The sequence below is a fragment of the Rhinatrema bivittatum genome, chromosome 3 (assembly GCF_901001135.1).
Source record: "Rhinatrema bivittatum chromosome 3, aRhiBiv1.1, whole genome shotgun sequence".
Classification (NCBI taxonomy): Eukaryota; Metazoa; Chordata; class Amphibia; order Gymnophiona; family Rhinatrematidae; genus Rhinatrema; species Rhinatrema bivittatum.
The window spans coordinates 428,771,985-428,788,431 of record NC_042617.1 but is presented as its reverse complement, the minus strand read 5'-3'; the positions used below and the strand labels follow the sequence as shown (position 1 = coordinate 428,788,431).

Here is a 16,447-nt window from a genome sequence, read left to right as displayed (position 1 = left end):
CGCCACACAACAGAGCAAAAAACCAGTAAACTAAATAACTACCTAGAACTATAACAGCTTATAGAAAACAACTGGAAATCCAACGCAGAGTACACCTGAATGTTCAGTGATCCCAGCCACATGTGCATCAGGTGGCATGTGCTCATCTTTGCAGTGAACAAGCAAAGTTGCACTAAATGAGACAGTCCCAGAGCTGAACCAGCCAATCAGGACCAATCAGCCTTGATCCTGCAGGGGCGAATGGCGAAGATCAGACTGTCGCCGCAGCCTCTTCCCACCCTTATCCGTGCGCTGCCATCTGGGAGCTGTGTCCAATCTGTCCGGCGGTGCCGCCATCTTGGGGGCCTGGAACGGCGCCGGAATCTGTGCCTTGGCGAAGGCCTCCAGCGCCTCCACTTTGTTTTTGATCTTGTAGGTCACCCCCTGAACTTGAAAGAGCAGTCCAAAGGGGAAAGTCCACCGATATTTTATATTCTTGTCTCTGAGGGCCAGGGTCACTTCCCGCAGCTCATATCGCTTTTGCAGCGTGACAGGGGCCAGATCTTGGAAAATGGAGATATGATGGTTTTTCCAAATAATCTCCTTCAGGAGACGGGAAGCCGAATAAACTCTCTCCTTAAGCTGGAAACTGTGGAAACAGAGGACTAAGTCCCGCGGCTGCTTGTCCCTGCGCTGCCCCAAGGCCCTATGTGCGCGATCCAAAATTATATCTGGCAGTGCTGGCATAGGATCAGTGGCTCCATTAGAATGTTCCGTGTTGGTCGTGAGGATATGCAGACATATTTGCTGAGCCACCAAGTTGGTATAAGTGAACTCCGTAGTTTCCGGAACCCCCCGGATACGGAGATTATGGCGTCTGTTTCGATTTTCCAGGTCCTCGATTTTCTCCTGCAGCGCCAGGATGTCAGAACTGTGTTGCAGCCCTTGTGAATACACAGTATTTAGAGCCTCCCCATGGGTTTCCACTCGAATATCAATATCATCTACACGGTTCCCCAGGGCTGCTAGGCCCTCTTTCACTTCAGCCACCGAGTCCATGATGTCCCGTTTATGCTGCTTCATATCTCCCCGAAGGTCTATGAACCATTGTCTAGCTTCCTCCCTGGTGAGGGGAGTGCCCTCCGAAACAGCTGAGTTGCTGGTGCCCGAATCGAGCAGTGCCTGAGCTTGTTCATCAGCGCTCGTGGCTCCGTCGCCATCGGGGCCGCCATCTTGTTCCGGGTCTGGGGCGAGCTTGCCATAAGAAAATTGCCGCAAATCCGCGGTCTTTCGCTTCGTAGCCATCAGTGCAGGAAGGGCAGCAAAAGCGGACACGATTCAGGTGGTTGATGTAAAAAATTTGCTGCGTTTGCGTGGATTTCGGCGGGAAGAGGGCTTCCGGGGAAGCGGAGCACGGCGGCTATGCGACTGCTCTCATCAGCTGCTCGACAGCGCCCCCAGATTACAAATTTTAACTAATAGATCTGACATTTAATTTTTTAGTTCCTTCGGAACACTGGGGTGCATACCATCTGGTCCAGGTGATTTGCTACTCTTTAGTTTGTCAATCTGGCTACCCCTCCCCCCTCCCCCCAACCCCGTTAACCTACGAACATGAAAGTAGATGGCACCATGCCAGCACTTGCCCTCCACATTCCCTCCATCTCTGCATCCCCAATCCGTACAACCTCAGCTCTGCCTAGCTATGAGCTGGGTCTGATCTCTGTGTTATGTCCCTTATTAGCGTATATTCAAACACTTGCTTCCATGTATGCTAATAAGGGACATAAACCACACAATATCACACCTAGTTCAGAACTATCTACTGATCAACAACTCAAGGAAATAAAGGGGTCGTAGGGAGTCTGTGGAAGTCTGCCTGATCCCAAGTCACCATGGTCCTCATCACTTTCTGCTCTTAGGCAGTGGAGACTCTATCCTGAACTCCCCATAGCTCCTCAGTTGTCACACAGCAGACTCTACGAACTTTACACAGAGGCTACTTTCTGGGATAACTCAGTGTTCTAGCAGGCTACAAGTTGATTACATATATTTTAAACTGTCATACCTCAAAAAGTGAAAGCAATTCCTGCCTTTTAGGTGGCGTGAGGAAAAATGTAAGGGCTCCAATGTTATCTCTTATGGGCTCATTTGTATTATTCCACCACCAGACAAGAGTTACATATACACTATCTACTCTCTGGGCCTGGAACATGCAGCTGCAAATTTCTGCTCATTAGAGATGAATAAGTCCACAAGTTTTATGCACTTTTCAAGCAGGCTTCTGACTAAAGAGTTATATGATGACAGGATTAGGTGCTAGACCCAAAGAGAAGGCCCACTGTTTGGTCAGAGGTGATATATCTTCACAATAGGAGAGGCCAATATTCTGTTGTAGCTGCATTATGATATTAGCATAGCTATACAACCTATTGGTCACCAATAGAGTGAAGACCTTGATACAATCCTTCTAGCCAAGCATTTCTACATCTATTCCACGGGTCAGCATATGGAAGTGAACACTACCTAGAGAGTGCCCATTTCACATACATGCCCATGTACCTAATAGTTAGCTAAGAGTATGCTCTCTGGAAAAGGAAACGTGAGCCACTTGTAAAGCTTCACAGTAAGGAGTTTCATGTTTTGCTCCTGCTGTCTTTTTTGGGAGCATATAATAAGCTTTCCTTTTTTAAGGCCTAGGCTACATGGTCTTGCATGTGAGAAATGTCCCTAGCTGGAATGGATAATGGCACTCTAGTATGCAAGATCATGTGGGTCCCAAACCTCTAACCTAGTCGAACCTTGAGACAGAAACCACACAATAAAATGGCACAACCAAATAGTTAATAATAGTTAAGTTTCAAAAAATGTGTCCATTTATTTTAAACAATATTTGTAGTCACAACATTAAAAGCTATTCAACATCTTTGGTAATCACATTCTACTAGGTCAAGATATCAAAAAGCACAAGACATCATAACTGAAATTACCAGCATATTTTGTGGAGACATGTACATACATTGTTACATGACTCCACAAAATGTGCTGGCAAATGAAGAAGTGGAGAAGATGAGCAGTACACACACTGGTAGAGAACCATATAAACGCAGTATAGCGCTAAAGAATGTAAGAATCCTTGAAAGTTCAAAGCCAAAGATCAGTCAGTGAGAACGTTGCCAAGCAATTCCATCTTTTATTAAAGGGTGCAGCAGATTTTGGTACCCTGACACGGACCATGTTTCGCCACTCCGGCTGCATTGGGAGGAACAGAAGCCCAAACTGCCAACAGATAAAGGGAGGGTAAAGGCAAACAAGGATCCAAAATGAAACAAAAAAAAGACTACACAGAATTGAAAAATAGAAAAATGAATAAACAGTTAACAGGAATATTCCTCAACAAAGGAATACAACATTTAGCATCCCCAGATACTAGAAAAGGAAGGGGGAGAAGGAACAGAATAAGGGAAAAAACCAGAGCGGAGGAAAGAGACATTCAACAATGTATACATTGTAAACGGATGCCAAGACATACCCAATTTCACAGCTCTGCGACAGGACTGTGCTATAAATCACTGCATCTCTAAACACTATCAAAAAGAAATAGGGGGGGAGGGGAGAGAGAATAAGACATCAGCAACACATGGAATATGTAAAATATGTGAAATTGACAGTACATACCGTACAAGTTAAATAATAAGCAGAACACCCAGGAATTGACAGAAAGCTAATGTGCCCGAACAGCACTTGCAAAATGCAATGTCTCTGAACACTGATTAAATTAATAAAACAAAATGGTGTAAAACAACAATGAAAAGAAGATCAAAAGTATGTCTCTTTCCCCCACTCTGGTTTTTTCCCCTATTCTGTTCCTTTCCCCCCTTCCTTTACTAGTATCTGGGGATGCTAAATGTTGTATTGCCTTTGTTGAGGAATTTTCCTGTTAACTATTCATTTATCTATTTATTTTCAATTCTGTGTAGCCATTTTTGTTTCATTTTGGATCCTTGTTTGTCTTTACCCTCCCTTTATCTGTTGGCAGTTTGGGCTTCTGTTCCTCCTGACGCAGCCGGAGTGGCGAAACACGGTCCGTGTCGGGGGAATGAAATCTGCCGCACCCTTAAATAAAAGATGGAATTGCTTGACAACGTTCTCACTGACTCAGCTTTGACTTTGAACTTTCAAGGATCCTTACATCCTTTAGGGCATAAATGGCAACATGACATATCCGGTATTCTTTAGCAAAATGATTACAGAAAAGAACCTAGAAAGAGGAAGTGACAATGCAATAGCTACAGTTCAGTTCTAATGTTAGAGCTGATACCAGCACAAAAATGTGATGGCAAGCGAAGGCCCAGACAGTCCATGTTGAGAGAGTGCACTAAAAAGAGACTGCAAAAGGGCCACAGCAGCAAAGTTCAGGTAGCAGCCAGCAGGACCAGGACCGGAGAGTGCAGCACGGAGGCAGCAGCGGGATGAGTTGAGAAGAGATACCAGCAGCAGGACCAGGAAATGAGATATTATGGGAAGAGAAACCAGCAGGACTGTGATTGGAGACCACATCAAGGAGGCAGGACTACAGGCAAAGCATAGAAGAGGGCATAACAAGTAAGCAGCAGGACAACATAGGCAGCCAATAGACCATCCACATCAGCAAGCCAGCACAGGAACTTTGTAGTCAGGATGGGCCCAGCAGGCTTCTTCCATCTAGCCGGCACAAGAAGTCTGTTTAGAGGACCAGCCTGGCTTGTTTGGACAAGTCATCTTTGAGTGAATTTTTAGAGCCTTTACATCTGTGTGCCTCAATGGCCTTTTTGGTGGTTAGGGATGATTATTTCATTGGGGGATGGGGGGGGGGGGGGCTAACCTTGGGTTGTTCTGAGAGCTGGGAACAGCTGCAGGATGTGGACTCCTGGGAGGATGGGGATGACATGAATGCAGGCTCTGGCAATGCTGAATGAGTTAGATGACTGCTGTGGTCAAAATATTTAGTGAAATAGATACGGTGGTAAAGCCCTGTGTAAGAGCTGCTGTTTGCTGCTGCACGGTGTTGGTGTGGCTAATCTGAGCCCTCTTCAACCACACCATCTCTGCCCATCTATGTTGAAGATGTAGGCCATGTCTCCTCACAATGCAATCTAGTATAGCCTGCACCTTAGGATCCACTGCTGGTGCTGCAGGTAGTGGGGTTGGTGACTGCTGAAGTGTAGTCTGTGCCTCCGATGCAGGAATCATGGGCTGGTTCTCTTGGACATCCCGCTGGTCACGGGGTGTGCTGGAGGCAGGTGGTGACTGGGCTGGTTGCTACCATGACAGGGCAGTTTCCTCCATAAAGCCAGAGATATTTAGGCTGGCAGCAAGGGATAGGGGTGAACCAAGGAGTTGAAATAACAGCTGATGCTGCTGTGGCTGCTGCTTCTCCTCCTCGTCTTCCTCGCGCCACTGTGTCAGAGTATCTAGTTGAAAGGTGCCACTGAGACTTGGGGCTGCCCTGCTGGTCCCTGGGACTTCACGGCTGGGATCAGAGGTTTCCTGGATAAGAGCTGTGGAAAAAAAGAAGAAGACATAAGCATGAATGTTAAGAAGTGCACATGTACTCTTTTGCATAAGATATGCACTTTGCATCATTCAATGTGAGCATCCTATGCAAAAAAGTGTGGACATTTGTAGCCAACTTCACACTGACAGGTATGTAACTTACTAGCCCCAGTTCATGTGGTGCCAGGTCCTCCTCCATCCCATCGAACATGTCTGATCCCAGCCATTGAATCAGGCGTTCTTCTATCGGCGTGAGGGCAAGGGAATTCTCCTCTGGTCTCCAGCTTGTCACCTTGTTCTTTAAATGATCCTTTATGTAACTGTAGCGGTGGGCCACTTGCTCTATGGTCCTCTTTATTCTGCTGCGCCTGGATATGGTCTGTATAACAGTATCATCCAAAAAGGAAATCGAACAGCAACTACTTTCAACTAGAGGCGCCACTCACCAATGTTATATAGTGACAATAGTATATCAGTAACTTTTTTATGGCCGCATTATCAAGCCTGACAACGTGCCCACCTGGTGTTCAAAAGGAGGCCGTCCGGTCTTCTAATCATTTGCGGTCAGAATCTTTAAACAAAATGTCTTTTTTAACAAAAAATATAAGTATTTCTCAACATTCTTTAAACAATCATGACGAAAACGATGTATGTTGTTTCATATTATTTCATTTTTAAACAGCCACAGTGGTGTTAATCCTTTGTAGGATAATATGTCTTTTTCACCAATTTTGTATCAGCTCTATTCCAATACTATATGGTATTTCATCAACCCTATTTCATCAGCTCAGCTCGACAATCGGCCGATGTTTCACAGAAAAACTGCTTCATCAGGAGCTGTACATGTTGGTAATCCATTTCTCAACTATATATAATGTCACCGCTCCATTCACATTCATCCAAATTCCTACATGACAAAAAATGTGTATTATAATGCTGCCGACTTAAACATATTACTTATCTGGTGTTGGCAAAAACTCCAACCTTCCATCAGGACGACTGTCGTCTCAAGAGGTGTTGAATCGATAGGAACAGAGACCATCTAAGCATCAGCTGTCAGCTTATAACCAAAAACCAACCAATCAGAGCCAAAGCATACGAGGTGACATCATGTCTATCTGTGGCATAACAATGCTGTTCATTCAGACAAAATGTGTTACTTACAATCTGGGTCGCACCTCAAATTCTGCATAACTTTGCAAAATGTGCCAGTTTTGAAAAACCACATCTTTGATCACTGGTGCCATTGGGGAGAAAGGTATTACACGTCAGTATTTCCTCTTCAACTTTCCTACGTGGTAGAAAAAGCCACTCTCGATTAGTGAATTTGGCTCTGAGGTATGCCCGTCTCACACAGCGTCTTGGATATCCTCTTTCCAGGAAACAACCACTCAAATTTACTGCTTCACGTTGGTAATCTTCACTAGATGAGCATAAACGCTGAATCCTAAAGAATTGACTAGTTGGCAGATTCTCTTTGAGGCTCCACGGGTGTGCACTAGTAAAGTGCAACAGAGTACTGCTACTCACGGGTTTCCGGTACAAAGAAGTTGTAAAACCATTCGGTATTTTTTGTATAGTAATATCCAAAAATATAATATTTTGTGTTTGAAAAACTGCTGTAAACCGTAGGCAGGGATTGCATGTACTTAACCAAGCAATAAAATCGTTAAATCTCTCTTCAGTTCCTTGCCATAAAATTAAAATGTCATTGATAAAGCATTTCCAGGCAAAAACTAAGGGAGCTCAAAGTGTTGCTGGAAGATCCACTGAAAGACTTGTTCAACAGATCCTTGTAAAAAGGAGTAGCGCCGCAAGATTGGTCTTGCTTCACAAAAGTGTTAATAGAGAAAGGCTGGAAAGTTCAGGCTGGTTAGCCTTACCTCGGTGATGGGAAAGGATAGTGAATTATCTATAATCCAGTGGCAACATGATTTAACCAGAGGAAGATCATGTCCAATAATTCTGGTTGATTGTTTTGATTGGGTGACTAGAGAAATAGATCGAGAACAAGCAATTGATGAGATTTATCTGGATTTCAGCAAAGCTGTTGATACTGTCATTTTATTTCTTTTCATTTATTAAAACTTAATATTCCATTTGTTAAAACATGTTACTTAAGTCGCAATACATTTAAATATATTCATAAACCCAAAAGATAACTCAGGATAAATGAAAATAATTACATAATAAAATAAACATCAAATAGCTGCAAATGCCAAACAATAACAGTCAATCATCACAGCATAATCATCTGTCCCACATAGAAGGCTCATGAACAAAATGAAAAGTTTGGGAGTGGGACTCAAAATGGTGGAATGTATTACAAATTGATTGACTGAAATGATATTAAGTAGTGACAAATGGAACCTATGCTGAGGAGGGAGAATAAGTGGAGTGCCTCAAGGGTCTATTCAATAACTTTGTGAATGTATAGCAGAAGGGTTAGAAGAAATAGTTTGTCTTTTAGTGGATGACACCAAGATCTGTAAAAGAGTGGACACATCTGAAGTAGTAAAGAGAATGAGAGGTGATCTAAGAAAGCTCAAGAAGTGGTTGAAGGTTTGGCAGCTGGGATTCAATGCCAAGAAGTTCAGAGTCATGCATTTGGGGTGCAGAAATTCAAAGAAACTTTATGTGATAAATGACCGGAGGAGAAAGACTAATGTGCACAGATCGAGAAACAGTGTCCAATCTGAAGGCTGCAGCTAAGGCAGAAGGATGCTGGGCAGCACAGACAGAGGCATAATCAGCAGTAAAAAAGAAGTGATAATGTCCCATACAGTCTTTGGTGAGGCCTCACTGGAGTATTCAAATCCAAAAAAGACTGATTTTAAAATCTGGCACTCATGTGCGCGGCCATCTGATTTTATAACATGCGCGCGCTTATTATTAAATCGGCGTGTCCATGTTCACATGCCGGGAAACGCGTGCACGCTCCTTCTAAAATCTACCCCTCAGGCAAACAAAATAGAGAAAAATGATTTGTGAGAAAAGTGAAAATGCTTTGTCTTAATGCAGCTCAGAGGAGTCTTTCAAAAACCAAAGCAGCAACATTCCAAACATCCACCACAAAAAACAACCGAAACATGCTTTGGGTGCACAGGAACTGTCAAATTTTCAGTAGAGATTTAGGAATTTCCTAGAAATGTCTGTGCACAAATAAAGTTCATCAACGAAAAAAAAAATAAAAAAAAAATATATATATATATAAAGGTGGTATTTTTTTATTAGACTAACTTAATACATTTCTTGGCTAACTTTCGTGAGTTAATACTCCCTTCCTCAGGTCAAAAGAGAATGAGCAGGTCAGACCAAAGATAATGTTGCCTGAATATACAAGTGAATCAAAGATTACATTACAATGGTGGTGTGAAGAGCTCAGCGGGCTTTAAAGTCTTTTTATGTACAAAATATTGACGTTTTTATCATTTTTACTTTAAATGTCTTAAGATTCCTGGATTGTTCCAATTTCTCTTATTATCCTGACCAGGTCATCGCCGATTCAGTTGTCTGGTACCTAAAAGTATTACAAAGATGCTGTTGTCCTGCTCTTCTTTGAAAACTCTACAAATAATGTTCCATGTCGGTGTTGTCAGAATATGATCCATGTGTGCAACTGAAATGAACTACTTGGCTTTAAAAAACATGTCCTTTCACTGCCAGCCTACTGGCGCTATGTTTATCGCAGCATAGCTTTTGAGTGAAGGAGAAGTGGAAGAACATCTCTCACACCAGGCTCAAGGTTTCTCTTTGGTAGCTGATGAGAGGGAATGCTGACCTTAGATATTTCCTCCTCTTCTTGCTAGGGATAAAAGTGGGGCATACAATTGACAATTTGGCGTATCAGTATATAAGGCCTAACTTCATGTTTTGGAGCCAGCATCCAGTGTTTAAGCATTTGTGTGATTGAGCGCTCAGGAAATTACCAGCCATCTATTCACCCCTTATTTGCCTATTAGGAGAATATTAGAAGTTCAATGTATATCACAGTAATATAATACACAATCTGTATCAGTTGTAAATCAAAAATTTTAAAACCAATGATTTAAAAATTTCAGTATGAGGTGGACAGACAAAAATGGCAATACATTTTTTCTCTTCTTTAAAAACATAGGACTTGGAGTCTTATTCAACAAATATTTTCCCTTATTTAAAATAGAAAAAAATGCACAGATCTAAAGTCATGGAATGGAAGTAACAGGTAAAGAGAAGACAGCATTATAAAAGTAACATAAAAACATTACAGGCACAGGTGTTTTATTTTTTAAAGTACAGCACTGTATGTTTTTAGTTTTTATGGATGTATTCTTGTGAACACCTAGACATACTGATAGTTGCCGAAGTCTATCTTTTTTTGGCAACACCTTGCTTCCAGCAGATGATTCAGCTCTGTGGTTTGTATGCCTCAATGTTTTAAATAAATAAGACATATTTTAATCATGTGCTCCAGAATATTTGCTCCTGTTTAATCATATACTTTCTAACACGGGGTAAGATATTTTCAGCAGTTTCACTTTACTAGCCAAAGTTTCAAAAAACATTACAGTTATGCTAATAAATCACACACAAGTGAGGGATCTACAATATATATCCAATGATCTCAATTATATCACCTCCTTTATATGATTTCTCTTTAATCCTTACATTTCAATTCAATATGATTGAAATGCCGTGGTGTATAAGTAGGTCAGCGATGTTGGTGCGGGTGAATGCCTTAAAACCTAGCATAGAAGTAGCATTTCGAGATGGTGGAGAAAAAAGCGCTATGAACAACTGACATCCCCTAAGGAAAGACCTATTGGTCTGAAACCTGGCCCCGTTGGGCGGACAGTAACACTATTGTATCAAATGAACGTCGGTCTGTAATGTCTTTGGATACCACACATTTTAAACTAATATCCCTCAGTGCTATTGTAGCTACACTGTCTCAGAAAGTTCTTATAAAAAGAAAGTGCTTATGAAACAAGTATATCAGTTGAAAGAATTTTTTGAAATATGCTTGAAAATTTTTTAATTCATGTTAACACGCTCAAAAGGACGATGGTGGATAGTTCATGATTATAAAAATGCAAGCACGTTACCGATTGGTAGTTGCCACTCCTTCCAAAAATATTTTTTTTGGTTTAATAATCCACTGGGATTTTTTTTGATGGTGTACAAAGAAATTATATGCATCACAGTCATATTCAATTAAAACGTAAGGATTAAAGAGAAATCATATAAAGGAGGTGATATAATTGAGTGCATTGAATAAATCAGTATAAGCATTCTATGTCCAACAGGTAATCAAACCTTAAAAAGCTTAAAGCCTGGTACCCGGTTTGTTATTGTAGTCAAGCTTAGAATGCCTGGAAATTTTAAATAAATAAAGAGTTGTTTATTAAATAAAAAAAAAAAGCTTAAAGCATCACTGGGTTCTCTGAGGTTTAGGATTAACCACTGGTAATACAATCTGATATGCTTTACAGTCTAAATAATAGATAGCAAACCATCAAAAGTAAAGCTCAAAATTTCACTTCAAAGATCTAGTGACATCATTTTCATGTCACTACACTCAAAAGAAACAAGTGACAGCTATCTTTAAATTATTATATCAACTTTAAATTTCAAGATAGCAAGGAAATAATCCAGTTATGCAAACGTAACTAATTCATCATTTATGGAACAGTTAATTTTGAGCTCTGCTGATACAGCATGACCAGTTCTGGTTACTCTTAGGAAACAGGAAACCATTCCTGCTACCTCTGACTAACCCCTCACAGGGCACAATATGTGCAGTGCCTCTGTCAAACACAAAGAAATACTTCGTAAGGAAAATGAACACTGCTAGCAGTAAAACTGTAAGGCTGCCAAGCATAAAAAGGAACTTCTGAACATGTCCTTGTAAGCCAACAGCTCACACAAACACTACTTAAACCCATATTTTTATCACATGATTTTCTTCCATTGTTGTGGGTGCTAGTAAACACTGAATACCAACAGTCTTTATTATATCTTATAATAGGAGCAGCTCTTACCAAACAAAGCAGAATAAATGTCAGCTCAGAGTTCCCAAGCTGTTCCAGTCAGTCAATCAAATACGGCACTGCCTCGAATTTATAAACCAATGAGTGAGCCTGCTTGTTTGATTAACACTTTCCTAATTGGTTGGCATTAAAATTTTCTCTCATATATATTAATGTGACTAGCTTTTTATAAGTCATATGATTTCTTATAAATTGAGCCAGGAAAGCATGAACAAAATTCAATGCTGACCCTTAACACACTCTTTGACCTTTAGTATTTCAGCAGCCTTGGTTATTCCCACAAATCTGATCAGTGTAATCTCTATGCCTACAAGCCTCATCAGTGCACTTTCAGTGTTGTAATTATCTTTATTTCTTCATGATCACCAAACTAGTCTAGCTTCATAAACAAACCTTTTCAAAGCACCCTTACACAACAGATTCCTTATGGCTCAGCTCAGAACTTGCTACACATGTTCTCTCAAAGAATAATAAAATAAATGACTACAAAACTTACTATAACATGTCATAAACTAACATGACAAGAGCCAATAGGAAGTGGAGATGAGTGGTATACACTAGTGGTGAATAACCATATAAGGTAGTATAGCGCTAAAGAGTTCACAGATCCTTGTGATGAATTAATCATTGTGATGAATTAAGCCTTGAAAGCGCTTGATCCAAGACTTCATTTTTCTTGATTAATTCACCACAAGGATCCGTGGACTCTTTAGCACTATACTACCTCTATATATGGTTATAAACTAACATGATACATACAAAAAACCTCAACTCTCCAGATACAGGATTATCCATTCAGTGAATGTTATGACATTTATGGTAAAATTGTTCTTATATGATAATTTTCTTTCCTCGAGTCCTGCTAGACCAGTCCATTAGACTTCGGCTTACCCCATTCCTCAGCTGCCAGAGACAGAGAACACATCCTTTTTTCCATGAACTCACTTTGACCATAAAAGAGAAGTGGTTATAGGCATTGTCAGGAGAGGGAAGAGCAAAGAAGAAGAGAGGGAAAGAAAAAGAGTGAGAGTGCACTGGATATTTCCAGCATCTCTATTTCTGGCTCCCTATATTCCTGCATGGGTCCTGGACTGGTCCAGCAATACTCAAGGAAAGAAAATTATCAAGTAAGAACAATTTTACCTTCCTTTTCACCTGCTAAACCAGTCCATTATACTTGGGAGATACAAAAGCTAGTCCCTAGACAGGGTGCGTAGAAGACAGGGCTGCCTTAAGAACCCCAGACTCTAAGGCTATCTCTTCTTTTGCCTGTGCATCCAGCATATAGTGTTTAGAAAATGAGTGTAGGGATGACCATGGATGTCCTTGCATATTTCTCCTGAGGAGATCAATGATGCTTCTACCCAGGAAGATGTCTGTGCTCTTGTAGAGAATGCATGATCTTGTCTGCCATTGAGCATATATGCCAAAGATATTGTTTCCTTGATCCATCTTGCTATTGTGGCTTTGGAAGTTACTTCTCCTTTTCATGGTCTTCTGAACACCATGGAAAGCCTATATAATCTCCTAAAAGGATTTGTCAATTTTAAGTATCTCATTATCTCACAATACACATCCAACAGGTGAAGGTTGCCAGTCCTCCCTTTACATTCCTTCCTCCTGAATATTGGCCCCATAGAGTTCTAGTATTTTAAACTAAAATTAACCTCCATGCTGATCTGGATTGCTGGAGCTGTTGTACAATATGGGTATATTTTTGCATATGTAGTAAGAATGTCTACCTGTGCAGGGATTCTGGGAACAGGTGTTTAAGAAGATTGGTAGGATAACTGGAATTAATTTGTCTTCTTCATCTATGTTTGTTTGGACTTTGGAAGGATGATTCACTTTTAGGACATAAGAAAAAATACTGCATTTGGTGTATGCTGCATGGTATATAATAGTGCTTCATTGGAAGTGTGTACCAAGGTTAAATACTTGAATGCAAATCAAGACAATGTTAGAGAAACGTACGCACATTCTCAAAAATAAATATATGACTGTTAGCAAAGAATTTGGAGACCCTATTGGAACATTTCCCAACTTAGGACTGAAGTGGTCATATAATATGGCATTGCCTGGATGCACAGGCAAAAGAAGATACATGCTGAATGTTTGTTGAAGCTGTTGTGATTACTGAGTTTCTTGTGTCTGAATGGTGATTTAAATAAACTAAAATATACAACCCCCCCCCCCAAAAAAAAAACAAACCACTGGTGCACGTTCATAAAGAGCATATACCTGTTGTTTCAAAGAAGTGTAAACATATAGCTAACATATTTGGAGTTAAATTCCCAGGACTATGCCTGCTAATACCCTCTCCAGATCATCCGAGCCTTCTCCATCTCGCTCCAGGACAGAGGGGTCTTGTCGTTATTGCCTGGTGAGTCTCCCGCTGTCCAAACTGACATCGGTGCTAGCCTCCCCCCCTCCCCCCGAAGTCATCTGCACGAGGGGGCCAAAAGCCGGCCAACAACACTGGAGGTGCTGCGCGCCGGAGGTACACAACAAAGGAGCTCTTTTGTGCGCAACGAGCAGCAACGAGCAGGGCATCTCCAATTTATTGACTTCCTCTGACTAGTTTTCTAATTCTTCTTGTTTTCCCATCCCGGTCGTCTTGCATCAGGGCAGATATGGGGATCTGATTAGTTTGAGGCCTCACCGGGGTCTTCGGCCACCATCTTATTTAATATCTTATATACCATGCAGCATACACCAAATGCAGTATTTTTTCTTATGTCCTAAAAGTGAATCATCCTTCCAAAGTCCAAACAAACATAGATGAAGAAGACAAATTAATTCCAGTTATCCTACCAATCTTCTTAAACACCTGTTCCCAGAATCCCTGCACAGGTAGACATTCTTACTACATATGCAAAAATATACCCATATTGTACAACAGCTCCAGCAATCCAGATCAGCATGGAGGTTAATTTTAGTTTAAAATACTAGAACTCTATGGGGCCAATATTCAGGAGGAAGGAATGTAAAGGGAGGACTGGCAACCTTCACCTGTTGGATGTGCATTGTGAGATAATGAGATACTTAAAATTGACAAATCCTTTTAGGAGATTATATAGGCTTTCCATGGTGTTCAGAAGACCATGAAAAGGAGAAGTAACTTCCAAAGCCACAATAGCAAGATGGATCAAGGAAACAATATCTTTGGCATATATGCTCAATGGCAGACAAGATCATGCATTCTCTACAAGAGCACAGACATCTTCCTGGGTAGAAGCATCATTGATCTCCTCAGGAGAAATATGCAAGGACATCCATGGTCATCCCTACACTCATTTTCTAAACACTATATGCTGGATGCACAGGCAAAAGAAGATACATGCTGAATGTTTGTTGAAGCTGTTGTGATTACTGAGTTTCTTGTGTCTGAATGGTGATTTAAATAAACTAAAATATACAACCCCCCCCCCCCCAAAAAAAAACAAACCACTGGTGCACGTTCATAAAGAGCATATACCTGTTGTTTCAAAGAAGTGTAAACATATAGCTAACATATTTGGAGTTAAATTCCCAGGACTATGCCTGCTAATACCCTCTCCAGATCATCCGAGCCTTCTCCATCTCGCTCCAGGACAGAGGGGTCTTGTCGTTATTGCCTGGTGAGTCTCCCGCTGTCCAAACTGACATCGGTGCTAGCCTCCCCCCCTCCCCCCGAAGTCATCTGCACGAGGGGGCCAAAAGCCGGCCAACAACACTGGAGGTGCTGCGCGCCGGAGGTACACAACAAAGGAGCTCTTTTGTGCGCAACGAGCAGCAACGAGCAGGGCATCTCCAATTTATTGACTTCCTCTGACTAGTTTTCTAATTCTTCTTGTTTTCCCATCCCGGTCGTCTTGCATCAGGGCAGATATGGGGATCTGATTAGTTTGAGGCCTCACCGGGGTCTTCGGCCACCATCTTATTTAATATCTCTTAAGTCTTCACATAGATTCACTACCCCTCCCCCTCACTTAGCCAAGCTCAAGCAGTCAAAAAGAAAATTTACATTGTTGCAGATCTGATTCGTGCACATTTGCCCGATTTTTTTCTGTATCACCGAATCATGGCTTCCTCCTTCCGATGCCATTTTGCTCAACCAAATTTCTCCTTCAGGTTATTCAGTTATTTCCAACCAAGAAAAAAAAAAGGTGGGGAGGTGGACCTTTGATTATTTGCAAGGACACCTTCAAGATGTCCACGAAGACCTAGGTGGCGACTCTCCTTATGAATGTTTGGTCATTTTTTCTGATGTTTGGAGCCTATGTTTGGTCTATTGTCCTCCAGCATTACTTTCCCAAGACCTGTCCCCATTTCTTGAGCATCTGGTCTCTTCTAAAGCCAACTTGATCAATATGATAATTTTGGGAGATTTCAATTTGCAAATTTTAGGGGATGCTGTCTCATCTCAAGGAACAATCTTCCTTGATATTCTCTCCTCTTTGCAGTGGGAACAGCTCATCTCCTCACCCACACACAAGCACGGTAACATTTCAGACCTTGTTTTTGCTAACAGCACTGTAATGAACAGCTGTGCTGATTCAGTAGTAATTACTCCTTGGTCCGATCATTTTCTAATCAATTTCAAAGTACTGTGCCCTTCTTCTTTAGCTCAGTTGAGCCCAACTCCAGTGGATCACACATGTCAAGAGGGTATATCAATGATATACTAAGTAGGAATTTTAGCTCATTCTGCCCAACTGACATATATGAAGGAGTCTCAAGTTGGACATCGATCATGGCAAACTCCCTTGATAGTGTTGCCCCCATTAGTAACTAAGTGGAAATCTGAGAGAAATTATTCTCCCTGGCTGACTGCTGATATTAGATCTCTTAAATCACAATTACGTTGCAGCGAACACCACTGGCAGAAACATCGTTCCAATGACTCTCTAAATTCATATCAT

General features: G+C 41.3%; 1 protein-coding gene and 1 long non-coding RNA gene across 3 annotated transcripts in view; both read right to left on the bottom strand.

Annotated features, from left to right (window-relative positions):
• The window catches only part of TDRP (testis development related protein), a 137,885-nt gene that overhangs the window by 64,027 nt on the left and 57,411 nt on the right, over positions 1-16,447 (bottom strand). The gene's annotated exons all lie outside the window — the stretch shown is intronic.
• LOC115087970 lies at positions 2,840-6,668 on the bottom strand. Its single transcript, XR_003855676.1, has 4 exons — positions 5,678-6,668; positions 5,131-5,519; positions 3,512-3,566; positions 2,840-3,258 (listed from the first exon to the last, which is right to left on the bottom strand). It is a non-coding gene; the product is annotated as an uncharacterized LOC115087970 (long non-coding RNA).